Here is a 16,967-nt window from a genome sequence, read left to right as displayed (position 1 = left end):
TTGCTCTTGTGTAACTGAGAGTGTGCTCATGAGACCATTTGTTGTTCTGTATGTTACTTTTTTGGCCCCAAAATTGAAAACGACCCTAATACCGAATATCTACCATAAATATACCTTTGGCTATCGGGCACTGCGCTACTGTAATCAGAATCAGCACCCGTTCGACTAATATAATAAATGTAATAAATAAATTTTCAAGGCAAAAACCCGCGTTTATCTGACCTCCAACCCAAATTCTTTTTATTGATTATATGTCTAAATATATTATGTAGATTAATAAGTAAACCCTCAGATACTAAGCAAACAAACCTTTTCATCAAACGTGTTTTGCCCCGAAATGTAGCGTAGCTTTATACTAAAACAATCGTCTACATAAATAAAATAATATCGAAAATCACGCGCTGTATATGCCTAACAAATTGTGTAAATCGAAAACAAATACCAATTTTTTTTTTATTGCTTATATGCGTGGGCGAGCTCTCAGCCCACCTGGTGTTCCTGAAGCCCATAGACATCTACAACGTAAATGCGCCACTTACCTTGAGATATAAGTTCTAAGGTCCCAGTATGGTTACAAAGGCTGCCCCACCCTTCAAACCGAACGCGTTACTGGTTCACGGCACGGTCTATTCATTGACCAAGATGGGATCTTTTTTTGACTGAGTAAATAATAAAAAGGGTACCAAAGAGTAAAAATAATCATTAAATTTTAAAATTGAAACGTTGTGTTCCATTATTAGTATTATGATAAAACAGTTTTTTTTATTGCTTAGATGGGTGGACGAGCTCACAGCCCACCTGGTGTTAAGTGGTTACTGGAGCCCATAGACATCCACAACGTAAATGCGCCACCCACCTTGAGATACAAGTTCTAAGGTCTCAAGTATAGTAACGACGGCTGCTCCACCCTTCAAACCGAAACGCATTACTGCTTCACGGCAGAAATAGGCAGGGTGGTGGTACCTACCCGTGCGGACTCACAAGAGGTCCTACAACCAGTAAAATATGGTACTCGTTGATATATTCAACGTTGCGTAAACGAAAAACATTAAGTTAGTTAAATTTAATTAGTATAATAAAACAAGAATTTCCAGATAGTTGTCGCTGGGGATTATTGAAGTAATAAAACTGTTTAATTTCCCCACAAGTTTTATGGGAACGCTTAAAGTAAATGTAGCGAACTGGTCTTAGTATTAGCAGACTTAAGTGTATCCGCGATAAAATATTTTTTCGCAATCAATGTTCGTGGGTTTTTTTATGTTTGTTCGAGAACCAAGTATTTCAGAGAAGGATTTTGTTATAGAATAGTATCAAACTAGGGTAGGTGATCCGCTAGCTATTTTAGGATAATTGTCATTCATTAACCGACTATTAACGTCCGTCTGGTGTAGTGGTAAGTGACATGGTCACTACACAAGGGGGTCGCGGGTTCGAATCCCGCCAAGGGAAGATATTTGTATGATAAATATAAATGTCTTTTCCAGGGTTATGGATGTTTATTAAATATATGTATGTGTATAATAAAAAAAACTTACATTTATTTCCGTTGTTTGGTACCTGTAACACAAGTTCTTTACGAACTTATAACGGGACCAGTTAACGTGGCGTGATTGTTAGTAAATATTTATTTATTTATTATTATTTATTAATTTAATGAAACTTAAAAAAAAAGTTTTAAAGTTTATATTTTTATTTGTCGTTATACTATCATAGTATATATCTTCTTCTCGAAGAATAATCTTTCCCCTTTCCTTCACTGCGGAGCATCGTAACTCCGTAACACTTTTAATGCCTCCATTTGAGGCGATAAACCGCTTGGTGAAGTGCGGCTTATATCCAGTTGGGGGCATATCTGATGTGTCCAACGTCCTGAAATCCGACCTCTTGGCCATTTCTTTGACTTATGTGAAACCTATTTAAATCAGGCTTGACAATGATTTTCAAGGCGCGGAGAAAACAAATTGTAAAAAAAAATGGAGACTTCATTTGTGTTCAATTTGTTTGAGACAGTTTCTACATTTTTTTTTGTTTCGCTCTGTTGTTGAAGTATTCGAATAAAAGAAAACAAAAAACTTATCATACATTTCCTGATAGTTATCTATAGGTATGTTTATAAATGAATTGCTGTTCGTTAGTCTCGCTAAAACTCGAGAACGGCTGGACCGATTTGGATAATTTTGGTCTTGAATTATTTGTGGAAGTCCAGAGAAGGTTTAAAAGGTAGATTTAAATATGAAAATGCTCGGTATTAAATAAAAATAACAATTTTGTTTTTCCTTTGATGTGTTCCCCGTCGGACGGATTCCTGTAGGTCTTTTTTTTATCGATTAAGGCACTACGAAGTCTGCCGGGTCAGCTAGTTATGAATAGTTTTCACTTTAGTACAGCAATTTAAAATCAACAAAAATGTTGTGTTGACAAGACGCCATTTTGAATCTTTGTATGACAAACTAGGAAAGAATATAGAGTAAGTAAGTCGCAGTATTAAATTTGTTCGTTTGATAAAATGAGAAAATTCGCTAATCTGCCAATCGCTACGTTCGCCACAGCCATGAATTTATTCAGCTATTCAGCAAAGAGATGGACAGTAAAACAGTAACTATGAAATAAAACTCTTGGCACGGTTCCATTGGAGTCGTGTACTTAACCAGATAGGCGCTACGAACCTCGTAATGGAGCTTCGTAATGAGCCACTCGCAGCTGAAACAAGACCAGGTTTGTCAACGACTCGAACTTGGACTATTATTGCGTTATCTTTATCTATCTTGCTTGTTGATTTCCGATCTTATTATTTAGAAGTCACTTTAGTTTTCTCTCTGTCATGATTTTGGCTAGTAATTTCTTATTTTCCTATTACTTACTATTCAAAGTAAACTTTAAAAAGTAATTCTGAAAGAACTCGTGTCTACATATGCTACGTGGATTATTTCGGAACCGTGTAATCTAACATGACTGTGTTACGCGCTGAGGGTTCAGGATAAATAAAATTTCACCCAAGTACAACTTAAAAACTGTATTCAACACTTAGAACACTTAAACACTTCACAAACACTCAACAAACACTTTAAAACTCTCAATTCGCTTCTTCCGCTTCGCTTCAGGTGATCGTTTCGCTGTTTTGCTTCGAGTAGTTCCGATTACTGACTGACTGCGTGCCATCTTTACAACGCTTTTATAGCCGATACCACATCCCTAAAATTATCGAGAATATTCCACACATCTCCAGTAGTAGTTTCCGCTCTCTGACAATAGATAGCGTTGTAATTCTCGAGCGTTCGAGGTCCTTAGATATTCGTTCGACTATTCGGTAATAAATGGTGTACCTCTTACCGGCGTAACAACTGCTTATTTCTAACACGAAGGAAACAAGGATTAGACCGATTATACCAATGCAATTGAGATCCGACTGAAGATGAGCTGTAGCATTTTCACCCTGTGGTGACTGAAGGCCCTAGTAACAAACAGTACAGTAAGTCAGTACACTAAATAGGTTCAACAGTTCACTACGTCAATACACAACATTGCATTTTAGTGCATCAATACAACAGGTCATAAATGAAACGGTACAGTTTGTCAGTATAACATTTTAGAATTAACCAATTGAAAGAGTTATAAAAACTAAATAAAATCCTGCAATAAGCAGACAGCAATAATAATAATTAATTTCATTATTATTACTGACACTAACGCATTGTAAGAGAGCTTAGAACTTAACCAGTTGAGCAGGCGGTTTTATTATTGGACAGCGTCAATGAGATGCTAATGCGTGTTGTCGGGTAATGCTGCTATGAAAGTATTTCGTACCTCAGTGACATGAGTGTAATAATATGTTAAGTAAGAGGGCTATATGAAGGTTTGTGCAACTCTCGGTTCTAAGGATCTGATTATTTTTTTGGCGATTTCTTTCATCAGTCTAAATGATCAGGATAGCTACAGTGAGGAGATGACGTCACACAATATGTTTAGTAACAGGCCTAGATGAAGGTTTGTGCAATTCTCGGTTCTAAGGATCTAATAATTTTTTTGGTGATTTCTTTCATCAGTCTAAATGATCAGGATAGCTACAGTGAGGAGATGACGTCACACAATATGTTTAGTAACAGGCCTAGATGAAGGTTTGTGCAATTCTCGGTTCTAAGGATCTAATAATTTTTTTGGTGATTTCTTTCATCAGTCTAAATGATCAGGATAGGTACAGCGAGGAGATGACTTCAAGCAATATGTTTAGTAACAGGGCTAGATGAAGGTTTGTGCAATTCTCGGTTCTAAGGATCTAATAATTTTTTTGGTGATTTCTTTCATCAGTCTAAACAATCAGGATAGATACAGTGAGGAGGTGCCGTCAAACAATTAAAAACACAAATTGTCTTGTAGGGGACTTCGACTTCATTTATATTACTCTTTTGAATTCAGACCAAAGATTTATGAGTGATATTGTACGGTAAAGGCGATATTGCTACTGACATTATCGGCACGTATTACTTAGACTGCAGAAGGGTGATATTAGATTTTTTTTAGCTCAATAACTTGATGGACACGTCATCGTTTCTGTGATACGAAATGATTAGAATAATAGCCTTTATAAAACGTTAAACTTCACAGTACGTGGATTTTGAAGTCGTCGTGGCCTAAAGGATAAAACGTCCAGTGCATTCGTATATAGCGATGCAACGGTGTTCGAATCCCGCAGGCGGGTACCAATTTTTCTAATGAAATACGTACTTAACAATTGTTCATGATTGACTTCAGCGGTGAAGGAATAACATCGTGTAATAAAAATCAAACCCGCAAAATTATAATTTGCGTAATTACTGGTGGTAGGACCTCTTGTGAGTCCGCGCGGGTAGGTGCCACCGCCCCGCCTATTTCTGCCGTGAAGCAGTGATGCGTTTCGGTTTGAAGGGTGGCAGCCGTTGTAACTATACTGAGACCTTAGAACTTATATCTCAAGGTGTGTGGCGCATTTACGTTGTAGATGTCTATGGGTTCCAGAAATCACTTAACACCAGGCGAGCTGTGAGCTCGTCCACACATCTAGGCAATAAAAAAGAAATAAATAAAATATTGTGAGGGTTAAAAACCTTTTCGCCGTGAACTAAATCCGCAGAGTTCAACCTAAGCCTCCACGTTCAAATGGTGACAGTTTAAATTGTCATGAAACTGCATGAATGTTTGAAACTCCGTTTTATAAAGGACTTCTCGAGTTTTCGTATCAACTATGCATAAAGCTTCAGTTTGGAATGTTTAATCGACAGAAATAGAATGACGACAAATTGTGTGAATGGCAAATGATTCGAAATTAAAATTGAAGTGGTGTAATTGAATTCACAGGCGGTAGAACGTATTGTGTATGCGCATTAGTACCATTTCTGCCGGAAATCTATATATATAAAAATGAATTGCTGTTCGTTAGTCTCGCTAAAACTCGAGAACGGCTGGATCGATTTGGCTAATTTTGGTCTTGAATTATTTGTGGAAGTCCAGAGAAGGTTTAAAAGGTAAATAAATATGAAAATGTTCCCTCGTGGGACGGATTCTTTTTGTTTGTTTTAAATTAAATTTATACAAAATTTGAGGTCTTTTATTTATCTATTGAGGCACTACGAAGTCTGCCGGGTCAGCTAGTCAATCATATATTAAGCGCTGTAGACGTAAGTAAAGATATAAGCGTGTTAAAAAAAACAACAAATATAGCCGTGTAACGTGATACTAAAATTTCGAGATCTCACATTGAATTACACGTACGTAATTCACAAGGGTTTTGAGTTTTGTCCAGAGTCTGTTCAGTGAAATTTCTAAAGCTTTTGATATTCTGCCAAACGGCTTAAAAGATTCACCGCAATGTAGCAAAGGAATCCAAAATCTATTCTCTTATTTTTACAGTTTATGCGACTGAATAAATCCCTACAAACGATCGCGTACGGTGTAAATATGTCATTCAAAGCGGATAAGTTACATACATATATATCGATTTTATTATTTTATCGAATCGATTTACCTAGTTTGTATTTTGGTCTATGGTTAAAGATTCTTTGATTAATAAAAATAAAAAGCCTTTTATTCTATGCAAATAGTACTTTACATACCTACATATTTCAAATATAAAGAAGAAAATGTAAAGAAGAAAAGAAAAAATAATTTCATACTATGCCACACGGGACACACGCCTGGCAAACATGGAATCGGTTTCACAATAAAGATTCTTTGATTATTAATTGGTATTTCGTGATAAAATTACATAATCCTAAGTCAGACAGTTCATCCGTGACCACAAACACATTAATATTATGTTGCTAAGACGAAGACTTTAAAATTGTGGTGTATGGCCGATGAGTAATGATATTGTGGCCCATCTTCTCTACACGGCAACGATATGAAGTTTAAATTTGCAACGTTTGATACGTTGGCTTCTGTATGTTCCGTCTTATATGTTGTACTGCTGTACAAAATATAACTACATACAGTTGTACGTAGTACTCTTTTGAACACAACAAACATTATATGCTGTACAGTTGTACAACATATAATGTTTATTCTAACATAGAAACCGATGCGGGCAACAACAAGAATTCTACAAGTTTTGTGCGTCAAAAATCGATATCCTGCTTGGTTTAACATAAGGCTAGACCACAAACTGTCAGCTGAACGATACAGAGTGATTGCCAGGAATCACGCGAACCTTCGTGAGCAGCTATCCTTAATAATAATGGTGGGAAATTTGACTTGTTACTTCCAGATTAGGCACGTTAAGTACCAACATTAATTCTGTGTTTACTGATAAAGAATTAATTGTAGATTAGATTTAAGTTTTACGTTTTCATTTTGTTGACCGAATGCTTTGTAGTTAAAATTCTAGAAACTACTTCATAGTTTTGAGTAGGTCCGTAAGAGTACGTTAGTATTTCAGACGTGAGTCTCTTGATATTTGAAATAAGCGTGTTTAAAGAAATACTTCAACGAGGACTTGTAGGCGGCAGAAATAAGCAGTTTAGCACCTTTTCGTGGGTATTTATAAGTTTTTTATTTTTTATTTTTTTATTGCTTAGATGGGTGGACGAGCTCACAGCCCACCTGGTGTTAAGTGGTTACTGGAGCCCATAGACATCTACAACGTAAAAGCGCCACCCACCTCGAGATATAAGTTCTAAGGTCTCAAGTTTAGTTACAACGGCTGCCCCACCCTTCAAACCGAAACGCATTACTGCTTCACGGCAGAAATAGGCGGGGTGGTGGTACCTATCCGTGCGGACTCACAAGAGGTCCTACCACCAGTAAAAAGTAAAAAGCCCTACCATCCGCAAAACCTTATGTTATACGCGTATGTATAACTAAACTCGTGTTTAAATAAAAAATAGTAATTAATATTACTTATTACTGCCAAATAGGTTGAATTTAGACAGCGATTTGGCTGTGCCCCCGGCATTGTTGACATTAATGACCGATGGTAACCACTTAACATCAGGTATGCTCGGCCGCCAACAAAGGCAATAAAAGAAATGATTTAATCTCCAAAGCCACCGTGGTTTCAAAGTGAGTTATTTTACGGACCAAAATGAATATTTCCGATGAAAACCTTCTTAGTGTTGGACCTTGCCTAACAAAAGAAAACTAATCGAGCTGCCAATCCAATAGCTTTTTTCTTCTTTCGATTGCATTTGAAAGATTAACCTCAAATCAACGAATGGATCTGCTTTTAAAAAAATCGTTCGGAATATAGTATTTTAAAACTTATTGAAGTTGATATTTATTTTGTGTTTTAGTTTTAGTCTCAGTGTTCCATTTAAATTCACATATTTTTATATGATATTTTAATTGCCTTCAAAGGCAGTCGAACTTACGGGTGTGGTGGTAATTGATAATCATCGGTCATTGTTTTTTTTCCTACCTAAGCTGATGGTCTAGAGCAGCGGTCGGGGAACCGGGGTAAAATGAAATTGTGTGGGGTAAAAAGTATATATTGAAGTGAAACTTCTTTAGAATCGTTGTGATTTCAAGCTCGATGAAACGAAATGAAATGAAACGAAAAAATAAGTCTAATAAAAGCAAATTTTTTTTCCGAAAAAATCATTTAAATTAAAAAATCTTTTTTATCGAGGCTATATATAAAATTTAAACTAGTTTTTTCGTCTTCTAATATTCGTATGTCAAGACAGCCGCAGCAAAACTTAGTTTATCCTTTCATCGGTAAAGATTATTCACGCCTGTGTAGATCTTTGACCCCAACGAAACAATCAATAACAAAACTAAAACAATGTCTCTTCATTTCACAGTAAGTAGATAATGAAGGACTATGAAATGTCGTAATTTGTGTTCTCTTCGAATGACTGTAGAGTTGAAAATCAGAACAGAATATATAATAGGAAGGTGGTAGACGTTTTGCTGACTTTTAAATAATTATCGTCATTCTTTAAATAAACGAAGGCTCAAAAGAGACCGTCAGCGCAAAAGTGGCCTAACTCATCAATTTTTCATATTCGCGCTTATATATTGCAATTTATTTAAAACATAATAAATTTTGATGTAACACTGGCCTATTCCTAGTCTCACCCATAGAAAACAGATGGCTTTGTAAACATTATTTTTGCGCGTATTGTTTTTGCCTACGAAGCAGTGTAAAAGCGAATTCCAACCTCATTATCTCCATACTAACTATGATAAGCTTTTTTAGGAAATCACCGGACTTCCGCCCTCCACTGGGGATGGAGGGCGGGGCATGTCTGAGTTGAACCGACTAAAACCTCCTGTCGCTCAACAACCAGCATCCAAACCTCGCATGAGACAGAACTCATGAAAAGGCAAAGGGGGGAAAGTGAAGCGTTTAGTGCGGAGGACATCTCTCCCATCACCCTCCCCTTCGGGATGCCGGACTGGCGGTCGTCAGCCCCACGACCACCAGCCCTCTCAGTCGGCAGGCTATCCGAAGCCCGCCTAGATGGCGCCGGTTAGAATGGTCTATCCTACGGAATACTCCGCTGGGTCAGAACCAGCGTGGGTTGAGGATAGCCGGCCTTCCATCACCCGGATTCTCTTGCATAAAACGCGTGCAGAGCAGCTTGTACGTCGTGGCCCCCGTTCTTAGGCCCCCTTCGCCGGTCCCCAGGCCGACATGTGAAGGAGACCTGAAACACTTAGAGGGCAAAGGCTTGGGCGAAGTCCGCCTCCCTGGCCCCCGCTCGACGGCGGCGGGCCTGCGCGTCTCTCACGTGCCCCGCCGCCTCCTTCTGTGAGATGCTGCACTCGCAGAAGTCGAGCATCGTCTTCCACGACTCGTCGTCACCGAGCATCTATACCACAACACTCGGCAACAAGTCGTTTCCTATTTTTACGACGAGGACACGGCGCCACCCCTCGCATGCGGGGCAGGCGACGAGCGTGTGCTCCGCCGTGTCCAAGTCGTAACCACAATGGTGGCACTCTGCCGTCGGCTCGGCTCCGATCCGGTGCAGGAACTCACCGAAACAACCATGCCCAGTAAGCACCTGCCTGAGCCGGAAAGTGAGGCGTCCTCTGTCACGATTCACCCAATTCACAAGAACCGGGCGAATCGCCTCGACGGTCCTACGACCAGTCGAAGGATTGGCCAGCCGTCTGGACCATGACTCCAGCACGGATCGCCGAGATTGGGCTCTCCGCACTCTGACCACACTGGGGCTGGGACGTGCCACGCCCCGGGCACGAAGGTCAGCCCGCCACTGATAGTCAGCGGCGAGCACCAACTATGATAAGCTTAGGACACTTTTGCGCTGACTACCTCAAATATCAGTCAACTTAGTTTTTAAAATAATAAATACATCAGCGAAGACATCAGCACAATTTCGAGTACTTTGCAGTTTCTTCAGAATGTAATTGAGTCGCGCGATTTAATTAAAGCACCACTCGGTTCATACGACACGAGTACGGAAATCGTACGAAACAGGCATTAAGTATTTCACTCCGTATCTCCAGGGGGCGAACACCCCTTTATGTAAACCGAAGGAGGGTGGGACGTCCGCGCCAGTTGTTCCATTACAAAGCTCTTTTTTTTTTTTGCGTCCTCGTTTTGTTAATACTGGTATTAATAAAAACGTGCTCCCGGCTATCGGGGCTTCGAACTACACGGTTTTTAAATTCGAGAAATCGATTTATGTTCTTTATGTTAGTTGTTTTTAAATATACCGTGATTTTGTTGCATGTGCATCAAAATCAAAAGTTCGCCTGGTCGACCCTCGGATTCTTTTATGGTAACGGTTTTCAGATTGTATACGAACATGGTCGAAGTATCTTTGTCTGAAAATCTTTGACAGTGTCTTTATATATGGTACATATTTCGAATCTGGTAAATGTAGCGGATTAGACAATTTTGTTTCATTGTATATATGAAGGCACGAGCTCACAGTCCACCTGGTGTTGAGTACGTACCTCAGAGCTAATCACAATATGGCTCAAGATTGATGGCATCTTGAGACGCGAGGTCTGAAAATCTAGCTGTATTGTTTGAAACCTAAACGATTCGCCTCAAAAATAAGCACGATAGCGGTACTTATCCGGGTGGGTTTATATGCACGGTAACAACAGTAATTGTCATTCATGACTTTCATACTCGCTCATGCATACTCATATAAAGGGCAAAGATTTCGACGTGAAACCTAACCCATAGATACAACCCCCTGAGGTTTTCGCCAGATCTCAGTGAGTAGCAAGTCCTCCCAGACAGCTCCGCGAGCTCACCGATTAGTGAGGCCACCGAGCCTTGAGGCCTTTCCAGTTTCATCAGGACAGGTGGACGAAGAAAGGACCAGCCAAGAGGGGTGGGATTAGCTAACAGCTGCCCGAGCGTCCGAGTTCGAGGAGTATGGTTACAGGGATCCCTAAGCCGGCTCCTGATGGTACAGCTGAAGGCGTCTAATGCATGGGTTATTGGATCTAATGGATCCGTAAGGGCGTGTCTAGGCTCCTGCGTGATCAAGATTCGGGAGCAGTCAACGGCGGCAACGATAAGGCGATTATCATGACGACGAGCTCATCTACCAATCCACTCGTAGCTGAAATAACAGTCTCTTAGGCTACCAGCGTTTAGATAGAAAAAAAGCCAAAGGGAACAGTAGCCTAAATCGCTGGCGTAAACTTATCGAATATAAGACTATGTGTTAAGACCAGTTTATCTAGACACAGTGTGCAATAAAGAATATAAAATTATATTTGGTAGCAAAAACATCATAAATCTTTTTCCTCAATTTTGTCGAAACTAGATTCCTCATACATTCTGATCCCCTCTTGGTACCTACCGTCTTATGTTTTTAAGCCGTAGGAAGCCAATACGATGCCGTGAAGATTACTTTGCTGAAAATCCAATATTTTGTTGTTAAGAAAACAAAATATTGAAGAGTATTGCAGGAAATTTAATTTATTATCTTAACTCAAAGTGACAGATGACGTAAAGTACATACCTAGCATGCTCGAATAATATTTATTTTTATTTACTTTCCGCTTAGTAAGATTTGTTAAAAAATAAAACTTCCGACAAGCACCAATCGTACTATACCCGTTTCGTTGTTGAGAGAAATATTCCAAACTAAAATTAGAATTACTACTGGACCTCTAGGTCCTCTAGTGACCTCTAGGACCTCTTGTGAGTCCGCGCGGGTAGGTACCACCGCCCCGCCTATTTCTGCCGTGAAGCAGTAATGCGTTTCGGTTTGAAGGGTGGGGCAGCCGTTGTAACTATACTGAGATCTTAGAACTTATATCTCAAGGTGGGTGGCTCATTTACGTTGTAGATGTCCCTGGGCTCCAATAACCACTTTACACCAGGTGGGCTGTGAGCTCATCCACCCATCTAAGCAATAAAAAAAAAGAAGATAACTAGCCCTACTCGCCCACTTCGCTGGGCATTTAAAATTGACATTATTATTTATTGTCATTATTATTAGCGAGTCCAACATTTATCTCATCCATTAAGTACATGTATTGTCTACATGGATACCAAGTTTCAAGTCAATCGGATGCATGGTTCAGTAGTTATAACGGAAAATCCGTAAAACCACTGTAGATTTATATATTAGTATAGATTATTAGGTTAATAGCATTTCTAATCCTTGAAAATATCAGACATCTCATAAATTCAATTGATAAAATAAATAATATAATTATCATATATCACATAGATTCTATATATCATATAGATTATATAATTATCATAAATTCAATTCAAATATAATTGATACGCAGCGACTTGGTTGTGCCCCTGGTATTGCTCACCTTCATGAGCTACGATAACCACTCACCGCAATGAGGCTGTATGTTCATCTGCCTATAAAGAAAAAACAAATAATTATCTTGTTCCAACAATCAATTAGCCTTGAATAATTATTCAAATTCCAATTATAATTTTACGATTTTAAAATCAATTTTTAAAATTATTTCGATTGCTCAAAACTATCTTCAAAAAAATTAAGTAGTCACCAAAATTTTTTTGTGATATACTTAAATTAAAAAAATAATTATTAATCTTGAATTTACAATTATTTTTCACTAAACCACTTTGAAACATACAACAATGCAAACCCGAAAAAATAACATAAGATTATTTGCGTTAAATTAAAAACTTTATTTGAATTTAATAAAAAAATAGAATAGACAAGCTGATATTACCAATTACATATTTCCTTTTTTCTAAAAAGAAAACACTTCCATATAAAAATACTAGCGACTCGCCCTCGCTTCGCTTCGGAAACTGTAATTTATTATTGATTTCTCCACTATTTAACGAATGTTATTATACATATAAACCTCCCCCTTCAATCGCTCTATCTATTAAAAGAAACCGCATCAAAATCCGTTGCGTAGTTTTAAAGATTTTAGCATACATAGGGATATAGGGACAGAGAAAGCGATGTAGTGATAGTGATTTCAATACAAAATCGCATTTCACAACTTAATAGCATTGCTATGATCTATAAATAAATAAAGAACATTTTAGGTTTACATATATTTTAAAATGCTGCTCACTATGCAGTAAGTTTGCAAATGCATCATGTTTCCGGTAATATTTTACGATGCATTTACCCCTTTCGCGCTGGCAACTTTTAGTGCGCGGTTTGCATAATGGCAACGCTCCGGTGACAAGGCACGGTATGTGTTGGTTACAAATAAATTCTTCTTTTAGATAACTATGGCGCTAACGAGTAGTAGCGCTGCTTTTGATATTTTGTCTTTTGGTTCAATGAAAAACATCGTATATGCGATTTCTATTTTCTTTTTTTTGTGTCTGTACAGTAAATTTTATAAAAATGATAGTTTCATGTTTGAGTCTCTTTCGGTCATATTTTAGAAGAAAAGTCAATGATTTTACTGAATCTGATGTCGTCACGTTAGTTTGTGATGGCGATTCCGTACTCTGGAGTGGAGATCTGGTGCTCAAAGTTAATCACTATCTATGCAATTCTATTCTTAAGCATATCTGATATCGGCGGGGCGTTCGGTGCTCTCGGATTTTTTTACATAATTTATATAATAAATTTACTTTTATATGCAGATTAATTCAATAATAGTTATGAAATCATTAATTGTAATACCATTGTTTACATATCCAATCCTGTAGACCGAATGGTAAACAGTCGAAGTCACCCTAAACACGTCATCCTCCGATCCACAACCATACCATACCATACCACAAGCACCGGCCACCGTCCTCGTCGAACCCGTCGCTTGCGACGAAGGGCTCGACGAGTGAATTGACCCATAGACACAGCCTAGAGTTTCTCGCCGGATCTTCTCAGTGGGTCGTGTTTCCGATCCTGTGGTAGATTCTGCGAAGCACTGCTCTTGCTAGGGTTAGTATTAGCAACGTCGTCAGGTTTGAGCCCTGTCAGCTCACCTACTAGTTAAGGCTACGCTGTAATGGTCTCTCAAGGCTATCAGCATAGGTAGGAAAAAAACATTGTTATTTTTACTCACGTGGATGCGTAGTGGAGCGGACTTAAGAAGTGTGCCAAAGGTCATAGATAACCCGAATTTGGCCACCCGTTTTGAGACACGACCTGTGATTGTTGTAAATGTCTGTTTTACCTTAAACCAAGGAGCATTAATGCTATGCGACTGAACTACGGAAATTGACTGGGCAGGGGGAAGAGAGGCCCTCTGCGCTAAAAATGCCTCACATTGCCAAAACGGTTCAAATTCAACATACCTCGCCTAAAGCGCGGAGAATTTCTTAGTAACCCAAAAAATATGTTTAATAAAAGCTCTCGAAAGATTTTGAAATTTTTAAATGGTAAGTATATTAACTTCACTATAGAGAAACAAAGTTACATTCGACTTTTTCCAAAAGTTCTTTCAGCGGTCAAAGTAAATTTAATTAAAATAAAACTTAAGAATGAAAGGGGTTCTCTATACACTTGCAAGTTAACTAATTATAAGTATAGACGAGAATTGTAGTCTCCCGTATAGGTGTGGTTGGAGTATGTATGCGTCGTCGTCCGGACGCGTAGCGTAATTTGGTAAAGGTAAGTAAGTACCTGAGTAGGCGCCGTCGGTGTTCGGATAATAAATGAAATACGACACCTTGCACACTAATTAAATGTTTATTAAAATTTACACTTAGTCCACACGAAAATACAACACGGTCTATATTATTAAAATTATGAAGAATGGAAGGTTATGAGCACAGACAGATATTCAGTTTATAAACAGTACACAGAAGACACTTTACATTTTACGACAATACTATTACAATAAACACAAAGCAAGCGCGTTATCACAAGAGATGCCAAAGCTTCGAAAACAATAAACCGTATATAATTAGCAAAAGCGACGTGCGTTCAGTACGAGGTAAGTTTCGACTGGGCGCGTGGCTAGCCGCGATCAGCTGCGCCAGAGTACATTTCCCAGCTACCCGCGATATTCCGTTCAAGCGCGTGTGTCCACAGCGCAAACGAACGGGCGACCAGCTGATTGACGCGGCACGATAAATTGTCGTGTGTGTATGTCTGTTTTATATGTAATGTAGTAATAATATATTCATAGATATGTTATATGTGTGAATGTATGTTCTGTGTGTATCAATAATTATATGAAATAAATATATTATATAAGTTTTATATTGTGAAGAGTAAATGTGTATGTGCATGGAATGTGGGATAAGCCCACATCACTCCCCCCCAGAGACCTGGTTAGGGGCGATAAAAATCCGGGAATCTGACATGTCGACCGGAACGTGTAGTTGTAGGTGCAGTTCTGTCAGGTGGTGGAGCTACCGCAACATCGGGTTCAGATATGGCAGGTGAAAGTGAATTACCTAACAGGCCTTCATGAACAGTAAGGTAATACGCAGGTTTTAAACGGTCTATCGAGACGGTGACAGAGTTACCTTTAATTAAAAGTTTGAACGTCTTGTCACGTCGTTCTAATACTTTATGAGGACCTGTATATGCTGGCGTAAGAGGAGGGCGCGAAGCATCTTCACGTAAGAAGACGTACTCCGCGTTCTTGAGCTCTTTGAAAATAAAAATCTTTTCCTTGTTATGGCGAGAGGCGGGAACCGGTTTTAATTTCTCGGCGAATGAGCGTAGACGAGCCGTAAAATCTGATAGATCAGTAGTACAGGCTGTGCTCGGCTCGAAAAATTCGCCGGGAAGTCTTAAAGGCTCGCCGTAAAGCAATTCAGCGGACGAAGTCTGTAAGTCCTCCTTGAACGCGCTACGGATACCGAGTAGTACAAAAGGTAGGACTTCTGACCAATTGTCGTTAGCGTGGCATACGATGGAAGCTTTTAGCTGCCTGTGGAAGCGTTCCACAAGACCGTTACACGCGGGATGGTAGGCAGTTGTGCGTTTGTGCTGGAATCCAGTAGTTTTTGCCAGATACTGAAACAGCGCGGACTCAAATTGACGGCCGCGGTCTGTAACAATGTCTGTCGGGCAACCGAATCTGGATATCCAGCCTGAAATCAATGCCTTAGCCACCGTTTCTGCGGTAATATCTGGTATGGGCATGACTTCCGGCCATCGAGTGAACCGGTCTATAGCTGTGAGGCAATACCTGTATCCCTGTGATACCGGGAGTGGGCCTATCAGGTCTATGTGGACATACCTGAAGCGTGCAGTTGGTGCGTCGAAAGTGCCCAACGGTGCAGACACGTGTCGACTAACCTTCGCGCGTTGGCATGATAAACATGACCTAGCCCAGTTTCTACAGTCTTTTCGGACCCCAGGCCAAACAAAACGATCGGCTACCAACTTGGCAGTCGCGGAAGCGCTGGGGTGACTTAGCGAGTGGAGACTTTGGAATACCTGTTTGCGGTAATCCTTTGTGATGAACGGCCTGGGTGTCGGTGTACTGATGTCACAGTACAAAGGATTACGGCATCCAGGATAGTCCATCTTTTTGAGACGGAGAGATAAGCTGTCCGTTAAATATTGAGCCAGTTCGGGATCACAGTTTTGAGCGTTGGCGAGGTCGGCGAGACAAATTGGAGCCTCCAGTTCATCGACGCGAGATAAGGTGTCGGCCACAACGTTATTTTTGCCGGAGATGTGCCTTATATCCGTCGTGAACTGGGATATAAAGTCCAAGTGACGAAATTGCCTGGGCGAACAATTTTGCTTCCTTTCATGGAAGGCAAAACTGATTGGCTTATGATCAGTATAAATCGTGAAGTGTCTCGCTTCAAGCATATGTCGAAAGTACTTGATCGCCTCGTAGATTGCAAGAAGTTCGCGATCATACGGGGAGTACTTGTTCTGCGATGGACTCAGCTTACGGGAGAAAAAACCTAGAGGCTCCCACGTGTCATTTTTCAGCTGTTGCAAAACAGCCCCTATAGCCAAATCAGATGCGTCTGTAACCAAAGACAGCTTAGCCTGACAATCTGGATGTGCCAGGAGTGCCGCGTTGGAGAGGCTTTCCTTGGTCTCTGCGAAAGCTTTCAGAGCAACGTCATTAAGGCTAATAGGAGTGGAGCCTTTGACTGAACCCATAAGTAGGGCGTT

The 16,967-nt window shown here is 39.6% G+C and overlaps 1 protein-coding gene and 1 long non-coding RNA gene across 4 annotated transcripts in view; both read left to right on the top strand.

Annotated features, from left to right (window-relative positions):
- The window catches only part of LOC101745942 (focal adhesion kinase 1), a 203,192-nt gene that overhangs the window by 46,691 nt on the left and 139,534 nt on the right, over positions 1-16,967 (top strand). The window lies entirely within an intron of this gene.
- LOC134200811 (uncharacterized) lies at positions 4,931-6,071 on the top strand. The gene is made up of 2 exons (XR_009975876.1): positions 4,931-5,498; positions 5,884-6,071. It is a non-coding gene; the product is annotated as an uncharacterized LOC134200811 (long non-coding RNA).

Source organism: Bombyx mori, chromosome 20, assembly GCF_030269925.1.
Source record: "Bombyx mori chromosome 20, ASM3026992v2".
NCBI classification, from domain to species: Eukaryota; Metazoa; Arthropoda; class Insecta; order Lepidoptera; family Bombycidae; genus Bombyx; species Bombyx mori.
Note: the sequence above shows the minus strand (reverse complement) of the source record. Positions and strands in the feature narration are given on the sequence as shown.